The 11,113-nt window shown below is 62.7% G+C and overlaps 2 non-coding genes across 2 annotated transcripts; both read left to right on the top strand.

The window, feature by feature from the left end:
* Nucleotides 1-1,766: 1,766 nt before the first annotated feature.
* LOC131867438 (5S ribosomal RNA) lies at nt 1,767-1,885 on the top strand. Its single transcript, XR_009365991.1, has one exon. It is a non-coding gene; the product is annotated as a 5S ribosomal RNA (ribosomal RNA).
* Nucleotides 1,886-9,689: 7,804 nt separating this feature from the next.
* Nucleotides 9,690-9,808, top strand: LOC131867433 (5S ribosomal RNA). The gene has a single exon (XR_009365986.1). It is a non-coding gene; the product is annotated as a 5S ribosomal RNA (ribosomal RNA).
* Nucleotides 9,809-11,113: the final 1,305 nt, after the last annotated feature.

Here is an 11,113-nt window from a genome sequence, read left to right as displayed (position 1 = left end):
GGATGGGTGGGTGCCAAGATGGGTCACAGGGTGGGTGCAAGGGTGGGTAGGTGCTAGGGTTGGTGTCAGGGTGGGTGGGTGCTAGGTTGGGTTCCAAGGTGGGTGCGAGGGTGAGTGTCAAGGTGGGTCACAGGTTAGGTGCTAGGATGGGTGAGTGCTAGGGTGCAAAGGTGCCAGGGTGGGTGCTAGGATGGGTCGATGCTAGGGTGAGTGGCAAGGTGGGTCCACAAGTGTCAAGGTGGGTGCCGAGGTGGGTGCCAAGTCGGCGACTGCTATGGTGGATGCCAAGGTGGGTCACGGGGTGGGTGCCAAGTTGCTAGGTTGGGTTCCAAGGTGGGTGCCAACGTGGGTGCTAGGGTGCGTGGGTTAAAGGGTGTGTCACAACGTGGGTGCCAGGATGGGTGCGCACCCACACTGGCCAAGACGGGTGCGGGTGCAAGGTTGGGTTCCAAGCCCGGTCACAGGCTGGGTGCTAGGATGGGTGGGTGCCAAGGTGGGCACCAGGGTGGGTGCACCCACCCTGGCCAAGGTGGGTCACGGGGTGGGTCCTAGGGTGGGTAACGGGGTGGGTACTAAGGTGCGTGCCAAGGTGGGTCATAGGGTGGGTGCCAAGGTGGGCACCAGGGTGGGTGTGCACCAACCCTAGCCAGGGTAGGTCACGGGGTGGTTGTCGGGGTGGGCGTCAAGGAGCCAAGGTGGGTGGCAAGTAGCCAAGTTGCGTGCCAAGGTGGGTGTCGGGGTGGGTGCCAAGGATCCAAGGTGGGTGCCAAGGAACCAAGGTGGGTGTCTGGGTGGGTGCCGAGGTGGGAGCCAGGGTGGGTCCCAAGGTGAGTGCAAAGGTGGGTGCCAGGGTCAAGGTGAGTGCCAATGTGGGTTCCAAGGTGCCAGGGTCAGGGTGAGTGCCAATGTGGGTTCAAAGGTGCTAAGTTGGGTGCGAGGTTGGGTGCGAGGGTGGGTGGGTGCCAAGGTGTGCTAGGTGGAAGCCCGGGTGGGTCGGCATCCCATGGGTGTCGAGTTGGGTGCCTGATGGGTGCTTCTTGTCAAGTTTTAGTCGTCGGGACTCATTTCGAGCCTTAGAGGTCGTTTCTTGTCCGGTTGCCCTGTCTTCGACCTGGGAACCCAATTTTGGTCCTCGGGTCCCATTTTTTTTTGTCTCGCATCCCACTTTTGGCCTGTGGCCTTTTCGGGGTCGATTCTCGTTTTGGGCATCAGAGCATGTTTCTTCTCCTAAAACCCAATATTTGTTTATTAAGTCTCAGAACACATTTTTGTTCTCGTGGACCCATCATGGGTCTTGGAACGCATTTGTGGTCCTTGGGTCCCATTTTGCATCCCGAAACTTGTGTTTTGGTGCTTGATCCCTATTTTGGGTGCCCACCTTGCACCAAGTGCGCACCCGGGGCAAACCGAGCGCCTTGGTGCACCGGGGCAAGATCGAGCGTGCACCCGAGGCGCCCCGAACATGCACCAAGGTGCACTCGGCCCACATGTGAGCGCAGGTCGTTGCGCCCGAGGTGGTGTGTGGGCACCGCGTTGCAGACGGGACACTGCACGCACACGACGCCCCCTCCAGGTGCACGCACGTAGGCCGGGCCGGGTGCACACCCGACGCCCTAGCAAGGTGCGCGCACCCGGGCAGGGCTCACACTTGGCGAACGGGGCGCACTTCGCGAGGGAGGGTGTGCACCTCGACGGGGGTGGGTGGCCGGGGTGGATTCGCACGTGGGTCGCGGTTTGCTAAGTACACACTGCGACAAGCTCATAACGGGTGCGATCATACCAACATTAGTGCACCGGATCCCATCAGAACTCCGCAGTTAAGCGCGCTTGGGCCGGAGTAGTACTGGGATGGGTGACCTCCCGGGAAGTCCCGGTGTTGCACCCTTTTTTAGTTTTTCGCCGGGCGTCGCAATGCTATTTGAATAAACCTTTTGCCCGTTTGCGTTCTCGTCGGGGCCGGGCCGGGCCGGGGTGCGCTGCCCGCACTACCGCGCGCGCGGGGGCGACACCGAGCGCGCACCCGAGGCGCCCCGAGCACACAGGCCACGGTGCAACCCGGGCGTTGTGCGCGCACCCCGGTGCGCCCGAGGTGCTGCGCGCGCACCCAGGTGAAATCGGTGTGCACCTCGGCCAGTGCGCGCTCGGTCGAGTCGCGCACGTTGGCCAAGGTGCACGGTGATGTTTCTTACTCTAAGGTTCCGCACCAGACGCCCGGGACAGGTGAGCGAAGCTGGGCGGGGCCGGGTGCGCGGCCGGGGCAGGTGCACGCAGCTGGAGAGAGCTTTGGAGCACACTTCGGAGCGCACCAATGATGCGCTCCATTCAAAAGTTTCCTGAAAAGGCAAAAAAAGTTGAGATTATAGAATTTCCCACTTGAGAGATTGTAAAAAAAAAAAATTTAAAATGAAGGAAACGCGGGTGCCAAGGTGTGCGCAGCCCAGCCAAGGTGTGCGCACCAAGGCGCCCACCCTGGCGAAGGTGCACGCAAGGTGCGCACCCGAGGCAAACCGGACAATTAACCCAACTTTCGACTTCGCGCGCACCTTGGAGCGCACTTCGGAGCGCTCCTTGGTGCGCACCAATCTTGGGCACCTCGGAGTGCACCATGGCGCCCACCAAGGTGCGCACCCGGGGCAAACCGAGCTCCGACTTCGTGCGCACCTTGGAGCGCACGAAAGGTGCGCACCATGGCGCCCACCAAGGTGCGCAGCCCAGCCAAGGCGTGCGCATCAAGGTGCGCACCCTGGCGAAGGTGCGCACCCGGGGCAAACCGAGCTCCGACTTCGTGCGCACCTTGGAGCGCACAAAAGGTGCGCAACCCAGCCAAGGTGTGCGCACCCCGGTCAAACCGAGCTCCGAATCGTGCGCACCAGAGGTGCACGCCATCGTGCGCACCTTGGAGCACACTTCGGAGCCCTCCTTGGTGCGCGCCGATGTTGCGCACCTCGGAGCGCACCCGGGGAAAGCAATGCAATTAACCCGACTTTCGACTTCGTGGGCACCTCGGAGCGCTCTCGGGTTCGCACCTCGGAGCACACCGAGGTGCGCACCTTTGATGCGCTGCCTTCACCAATTTCCAGAAAAGGCAAGAAAACATTGAGAAGGTGTGCGCACCGAGGTGCCCACCCTGGCGAAGGTGCACGCGAGGTGCGCACCCGGGGCAAACCGGGCTCCGACTTCGTGCACGCCGCACCTTGGAGCACACTTCGGAGCGCTCCTTGGTGCGCACCAGGGCGCGCAACCCAGCCGAGGTGCCCACCCCGGCGAAGGTGCACGCGAGGTGCGCACCCGGGGCAAACCGGGCTCCGACTTCGTGCACGCCATGGTGCCCACCGCGGCGAAGGTGCACGCGAGGTGCGCACCCGGGGCAAACCGGGCTCCGACTTCGTGCACGCCGCACCTTGGAGCACACTTCGGAGCGCTCCTTGGTGCGCACCATGGTGCCCACCAGGGCGCGCAACCCCGCCGAAGGTGCACGCGAGGTGCGCACCCGGGGCAAACCGGGCTCCGACTTCGTGCACGCCGCACCTTGGAGCACACTTCGGAGCGCTCCTTGGTGCGCACCATGGTGCCCACCAGGGCGCGCAACCCCGCCGAAGGTGCACGCGAGGTGCGCACCCGGGGCAAACCGGGCTCCGACTTCGTGCACGCCATGGTGCGCACCGCGGCGAAGGTGCGCACCCGGGGCAAACCGGGCTCCGACTTCGTGCACGCCGCACCTTGGAGCACACTTCGGAGCGCTCCTTGGTGCGCACCAGGGCGCGCAACCCAGCCGAGGTGCCCACCCCGGCGAAGGTGCACGCGAGGTGCGTACCCGGGGCAAACCGGGCTCCGACTTCGTGCACGCCGCACCTTGGAGCACACTTCGGAGCGCTCCTTGGTGCGCACCATGGTGCCCACCAGGCCGCGCAACCCAGCCAAGGTGTGCGCACCAAGGTGCACGCGAGGTGCGCACCCGGGGCAAACCGGGGTCCGACTTCGTGCACGCCGCACCTTGGAGCACACATCGGGGCGCTCCCGGGTTCGCACCGGCGTTGCGCACCGTGGTGGGCACCTCGGAGCACACCAAGGTGGGCAGCGAGGTGCGCACCTTTGATGCGATGCCTTCACTAATTTCCATAAAAGGCAAAAAAAAAACGAGATTTTAAAATTTCCGTTTTGAAAGATAGTGAGAAAAAGGGAATGCTGGTGCCATCTTGAGCCCGCCCTGGTGCGCAGCCCAGCCAAGGTGTGCGCACCAAGGTGCCCACCCTGGCGAAGGTGCGCGCCCGGGCAATTAACCCAACTTCCAACTTCGCGCGCGCCAGGGTGGGAGCGCACCCAACAACCGGGCCTGGGAAGAGCCAATGCGAGAAACCCCACCAAACGCTCTGACAAAAAAAGAGGGGGCGCTCCAGTAACCCCGCTTCGGAGCGCACCCTGGGCAAACCCAGCCAAGGTGCCCACCCCGGCCAAGGTGCAGGCGAGGTGCGCACCCGGGGCAAACCGGGCTCCGACAACGTGCACGCCGCACCTTGGAGCACACTTCGTAGCGCTCCCGGGTGCGCACCTCAGAGCACACCAAGGTGGGCAGCGAGGTGCGCACCTTTGATGCGCTGCCTTCACTAATTTCCAGAAAAGGCAAAAAAAAAAGGAGATTTTAAAATTTCCGTTTTGAAAGATAGTGAAAAAAACGGAACGCGCGTGCCATCTTGAGCCCGCCCTGGTGCGCAGCCCAGGTAAGGTGCCCACCCTGGCAAAGGTGCGCACCCGGGCAATTAACCCTACTTCCGACTTCGTGCGCGCCAGGGTGGCAACCGGGCCTCGGAAGAGCCAATGCGAGAAACCCCACCAAACGCTCCGACAAAAAAAGAGGCGGCGCTCCAATAACCCCGCTTCGGAGCGCAGCCGGGGCAAACCCAGCCAAGGTGCCCACCCCGACGAAGGTGCACGCGAGGTGCGCACCCGGGGCAAACCGGGCTCCGACAACGTGCACGCAGCACCTTGGAGCACACTTCGAAGCACTCCCGGGTGCCCACCGGCGTTGCGCACCGTGGTGGGCAGCGAGGTGCGCACCTTTGATGCGCTGCCTTCACTAATTTCCAGAAAAAGGCAAACAAAAATGAGATTTTAAAATTTCCGTTTTGAAAGATAGTGAAAAAAAAGGAACGCGGGTGCCATCTTGAGCCCGCCCTGGTGCGCAGCCCAGGCAAGGCATGCGCACCAAGGTGCCCACCCGAGGTGCACACGCGGGGCAAACCGGGCTCCGACTTCGTGCAGGCCGCACCTTGGAGCACACTTCGGAGCGCTCCTTGGTGCGCACCATGGTGCCCACCAGGGCGCGCAACCCAGCCAAGGTCTGCACACCAAGGTGCCCACCCCGGCGAAGGTGCACGCGAGGTGCGCACCCGGGGCAAACCGGGCTCCGACTTCGTGCACGCCATGGTGCCCACCGCGGCGAAGGTGCACGCGAGGTGCGCACCCGGGGCAAACCGGGCTCCGACTTCGTGCACGCCGCACCTTGGAGCACACTTCGGAGCGCTCCTTGGTGCGCACCATGGTGCCCACCAGGGCGCGCAACCCAGCCAAGGTGTGCGCACCAAGGTGCACGCGAGGTGCGCACCCGGGGCAAACCGGGGTCCGACTTCGTGCACGCCGCACCTTGGAGCACACATCGGAGCGCTCCCAGGTTCGCACCAGCGTTGCGCACCTTTGATGCGCTGCCTTCACTAATTTCCAGAAAAGGCAAAAAAAAACGATATTTTAAAATTTCCGTTCTGAAAGATAGTGAAAAAAACGGAACGCGGGTGCCATCTTGAGCCCTTCCTGGTGCGCAGCCCAGGCAAGTTGTGCGCACCAAGGTGCCCACCCTGGCGGAGGTGCGCGCCCGGGGCAAACCGGGCTCCGACTTCGTGCACTGCATGGTGCCCACCAAGGCGCGCAACCCAGCCAAGGTGCCCACCGCAGCGAAGGTGCACGCGAGGTGCACACCCGGGGCAAACCGGGCTCCGACTTCGTGCACGCCGCACCTTGGAGCACACTTCAGAGCGCTCCTTGGTGCGCACCAGGGCGCGCAACCCAGCCGAGGTGCCCACCCCGGCGAAGGTGCACGCGAGGTGCGCACCCGGGGCAAACCGGGCTCCGACTTCGTGCACGCCATGGTGCCCACCGCGGCGAAGGTGCGCACCCGGGGCAAACCGGGCTCCGACTTCGTGCACGCCGCACCTTGGAGCACACTTCGGAGCGCTCCTTGGTGCGCACCATGGTGCCCACCAGGCCGCGCAACCCAGCCAAGGTGTGCGCACCAAGGTGCACGCGAGGTGCGCACCCGGGGCAAACCGGGGTCCGACTTCGTGCACGCCGCACCTTGGAGCACACATCGGGGCGCTCCCGGGTTCGCACCGGCGTTGCGCACCGTGGTGGGCACCTCGGAGCACACCAAGGTGGGCAGCGAGGTGCGCACCTTTGATGCGATGCCTTCACTAATTTCCATAAAAGGCAAAAAAAAAACGAGATTTTAAAATTTCCGTTTTGAAAGATAGTGAGAAAAAGGGAATGCTGGTGCCATCTTGAGCCCGCCCTGGTGCGCAGCCCAGCCAAGGTTTGCGCACCAAGGTGCCCACCCTGGCGAAGGTGCGCGCCCGGGCAATTAACCCAACTTCCAACTTCGCGCGCGCCAGGGTGGGAGCGCACCCAACAACCGGGCCTGGGAAGAGCCAATGCGAGAAACCCCACCAAACTCTCTGACAAAAAAAGAGGGGGCGCTCCAGTAACCCCGCTTCGGAGCGCACCCTGGGCAAACCCAGCCAAGGTGCCCACCCCGGCCAAGGTGCAGGCGAGGTGCGCACCCGGGGCAAACCGGGCTCCGACAACGTGCACGCCGCACCTTGGAGCACACTTCGTAGCGCTCCCGGGTGCGCACCTCAGAGCACACCAAGGTGGGCAGCGAGGTGCGCACCTTTGATGCGCTGCCTTCACTAATTTCCAGAAAAGGCAAAAAAAAAAGGAGATTTTAAAATTTCCGTTTTGAAAGATAGTGAAAAAAACGGAACGCGCGTGCCATCTTGAGCCCGCCCTGGTGCGCAGCCCAGGTAAGGTGCCACCCTGGCAAAGGTGCGCACCCGGGCAATTAACCCTACTTCCGACTTCGTGCGCGCCAGGGTGGCAACCGGGCCTCGGAAGAGCCAATGCGAGAAACCCCACCAAACGCTCCGACAAAAAAAGAGGCGGCGCTCCAATAACCCCGCTTCGGAGCGCAGCCGGGGCAAACCAAGCCAAGGTGCCCACCCCGACGAAGGTGCACGCGAGGTGCGCACCCGGGGCAAACCGGGCTCCGACAACGTGCACGCAGCACCTTGGAGCACACTTCGAAGCACTCCCGGGTGCCCACCGGCGTTGCGCACCGTGGTGGGCAGCGAGGTGCGCACCTTTGATGCGCTGCCTTCACTAATTTCCAGAAAAAGGCAAAAAAAAATGAGATTTTAAAATTTCCGTTTTGAAAGATAGTGAAAAAAAAGGAACGCGGGTGCCATCTTGAGCCCGCCCTGGTGCGCAGCCCAGGCAAGGCATGCGCACCAAGGTGCCCACCCGAGGTGCACACCCGGGGCAAACCGGGCTCCGACTTCGTGCAGGCCGCACCTTGGAGCACACTTCGGAGCGCTCCTTGGTGCGCACCATGGTGCCCACCAGGGCGCACCCGGGGCAAACCGGGCTCCGACTTCGTGCACGCCGCACCTTGGAGCACACATCGGAGCGCTCCCAGGTTCGCACCAGCGTTGCGCACCTTTGATGCGCTGCCTTCACTAATTTCCAGAAAAGGCAAAAAAAAACGATATTTTAAAATTTCCGTTCTGAAAGATAGTGAAAAAAACGGAACGCGGGTGCCATCTTGAGCCCTTCCTGGTGCGCAGCCCAGGCAAGTTGTGCGCACCAAGGTGCCCACCCTGGCGGAGGTGCGCGCCCGGGGCAAACCGGGCTCCGACTTCGTGCACTGCATGGTGCCCACCAAGGCGCGCAACCCAGCCAAGGTGCCCACCGCAGCGAAGGTGCACGCGAGGTGCGCACCCGAGGTGCACACCCGGGGCAAACCGGGCTCCGACTTCGTGCACGCCGCACCTTGGAGCACACTTCAGAGCGCTCCTTGGTACGCACCAGGGCGCGCAACCCAGCCAAGGTGCTCACCCCGGCGAAGGTGCACGCGAGGTGCGCACCCGGGGCAAACCGGGCTCGAACTTCGTGCACGCCGCACCTTGGAGCACACATCGGAGCGCTCCCGGGTTCGCACCAGCATTGCGCACCTTTGATGCGCTGCCTTCACTAATTTCCAGAAAAGGCAAAAAAAAGAAAAAAATGAGATTTTAAAATTTCCGTTTTGAAAGATAGTGAAAAAAACGGAACGCGGGTGCCATCTTGAGCCCGCCCTGGTGTGCAGCCCAGGCAAGTTGTGCGCACCAAGGCACCCACCCTGGCCAAGGTGGGTCACGGGGTGGGTCCTAGGGTGGGTAACGGGGTGGGTACTAAGGTGCGTGCCAAGGTGGGTCATAGGGTGGGTGCCAAGGTGGGCACCAGGGTGGGTGTGCACCAACCCTAGCCAGGGTAGGTCACGGGGTGGTTGTCGGGGTGGGCGTCAAGGAGCCAAGGTGGGTGGCAAGTAGCCAAGTTGCGTGCCAAGGTGGGTGTCGGGGTGGGTGCCAAGGATCCAAGGTGGGTGCCAAGGAACCAAGGTGGGTGTCTGGGTGGGTGCCGAGGTGGGAGCCAGGGTGGGTCCCAAGGTGAGTGCAAAGGTGGGTGCCAGGGTCAAGGTGAGTGCCAATGTGGGTTCCAAGGTGCCAGGGTCAGGGTGAGTGCCAATGTGGGTTCAAAGGTGCTAAGTTGGGTGCGAGGTTGGGTGCGAGGGTGGGTGGGTGCCAAGGTGTGCTAGGTGGAAGCCCGGGTGGGTCGGCATCCCATGGGTGTCGAGTTGGGTGCCTGATGGGTGCTTCTTGTCAAGTTTTAGTCGTCGGGACTCATTTCGAGCCTTAGAGGTCGTTTCTTGTCCGGTTGCCCTGTCTTCGACCTGGGAACCCAATTTTGGTCCTCGGGTCCCATTTTTTTTTGTCTCGCATCCCACTTTTGGCCTGTGGCCTTTTCGGGGTCGATTCTCGTTTTGGGCATCAGAGCATGTTTCTTCTCCTAAAACCCAATATTTGTTTATTAAGTCTCGGAACACATTTTTGTTCTCGTGGACCCATCATGGGTCTTGGAACGCATTTGTGGTCCTTGGGTCCCATTTTGCATCCCGAAACTTGTGTTTTGGTGCTTGATCCCTATTTTGGGTGCCCACCTTGCACCAAGTGCGCACCCGGGGCAAACCGAGCGCCTTGGTGCACCGGGGCAAGATCGAGCGTGCACCCGAGGCGCCCCGAACATGCACCAAGGTGCACTCGGCCCACATGTGAGCGCAGGTCGTTGCGCCCGAGGTGGTGTGTGGGCACCGCGTTGCAGACGGGACACTGCACGCACACGACGCCCCCTCCAGGTGCACGCACGTAGGCCGGGCCGGGTGCACACCCGACGCCCTAGCAAGGTGCGCGCACCCGGGCAGGGCTCACACTTGGCGAACGGGGCGCACTTCGCGAGGGAGGGTGTGCACCTCGACGGGGGTGGGTGGCCGGGGTGGATTCGCACGTGGGTCGCGGTTTGCTAAGTACACACTGCGACAAGCTCATAACGGGTGCAATCATACCAGCGTTAGTGCACCGGATCCCATCAGAACTCCGCAGTTAAGCGCGCTTGGGCCGGAGTAGTACTGGGATGGGTGACCTCCCGGGAAGTCCCGGTGTTGCACCCTTTTTTAGTTTTTCGCCGGGCGTCGCAATGCTATTTGAATAAACCTTTTGCCCGTTTGCGTTCTCGTCGGGGCCGGGCCGGGCCGGGGTGCGCTGCCCGCACTACCGCGCGCGCGGGGGCGACACCGAGCGCGCACCCGAGGCGCCCCGAGCACACAGGCCACGGTGCAACCCGGGCGTTGTGCGCGCACCCCGGTGCGCCCGAGGTGCTGCGCGCGCACCCAGGTGAAATCGGTGTGCACCTCGGCCAGTGCGCGCTCGGTCGAGTCGCGCACGTTGGCCAAGGTGCACGGTGATGTTTCTTACTCTAAGGTTCCGCACCAGACGCCCGGGACAGGTGAGCGAAGCTGGGCGGGGCCGGGTGCGCGGCCGGGGCAGGTGCACGCAGCTGGAGAGAGCTTTGGAGCACACTTCGGAGCGCACCAATGATGCGCTCCATTCAAAAGTTTCCTGAAAAGGCAAAAAAAGTTGAGATTATAGAATTTCCCACTTGAGAGATTGTAAAAAAAAAAAATTTAAAATGAAGGAAACGCGGGTGCCAAGGTGTGCGCAGCCCAGCCAAGGTGTGCGCACCAAGGCGCCCACCCTGGCGAAGGTGCACGCAAGGTGCGCACCCGAGGCAAACCGGACAATTAACCCAACTTTCGACTTCGCGCGCACCTTGGAGCGCACTTCGGAGCGCTCCTTGGTGCGCACCAATCTTGGGCACCTCGGAGTGCACCATGGCGCCCACCAAGGTGCGCACCCGGGGCAAACCGAGCTCCGACTTCGTGCGCACCTTGGAGCGCACGAAAGGTGCGCACCATGGCGCCCACCAAGGTGCGCAGCCCAGCCAAGGCGTGCGCATCAAGGTGCGCACCCTGGCGAAGGTGCGCACCCGGGGCAAACCGAGCTCCGACTTCGTGCGCACCTTGGAGCGCACAAAAGGTGCGCAACCCAGCCAAGGTGTGCGCACCCCGGTCAAACCGAGCTCCGAATCGTGCGCACCAGAGGTGCACGCCATCGTGCGCACCTTGGAGCACACTTCGGAGCCCTCCTTGGTGCGCGCCGATGTTGCGCACCTCGGAGCGCACCCGGGGAAAACAATGCAATTAACCCGACTTTCGACTTCGTGGGCACCTCGGAGCGCTCTCGGGTTCGCACCTCGGAGCACACCGAGGTGCGCACCTTTGATGCGCTGCCTTCACCAATTTCCAGAAAAGGCAAGAAAACATTGAGAAGGTGTGCGCACCGAGGTGCCCACCCTGGCGAAGGTGCACGCGAGGTGCGCACCCGGGGCAAACCGGGCTCCGACTTCGTGCACGCCG

The sequence above is a fragment of the Cryptomeria japonica genome, unplaced genomic scaffold (genome assembly GCF_030272615.1).
Source record: "Cryptomeria japonica unplaced genomic scaffold, Sugi_1.0 HiC_scaffold_172, whole genome shotgun sequence".
In the NCBI taxonomy this organism is placed as follows: domain Eukaryota; kingdom Viridiplantae; phylum Streptophyta; class Pinopsida; order Cupressales; family Cupressaceae; genus Cryptomeria; species Cryptomeria japonica.
Note: the sequence above shows the minus strand (reverse complement) of the source record. Positions and strands in the feature narration are given on the sequence as shown.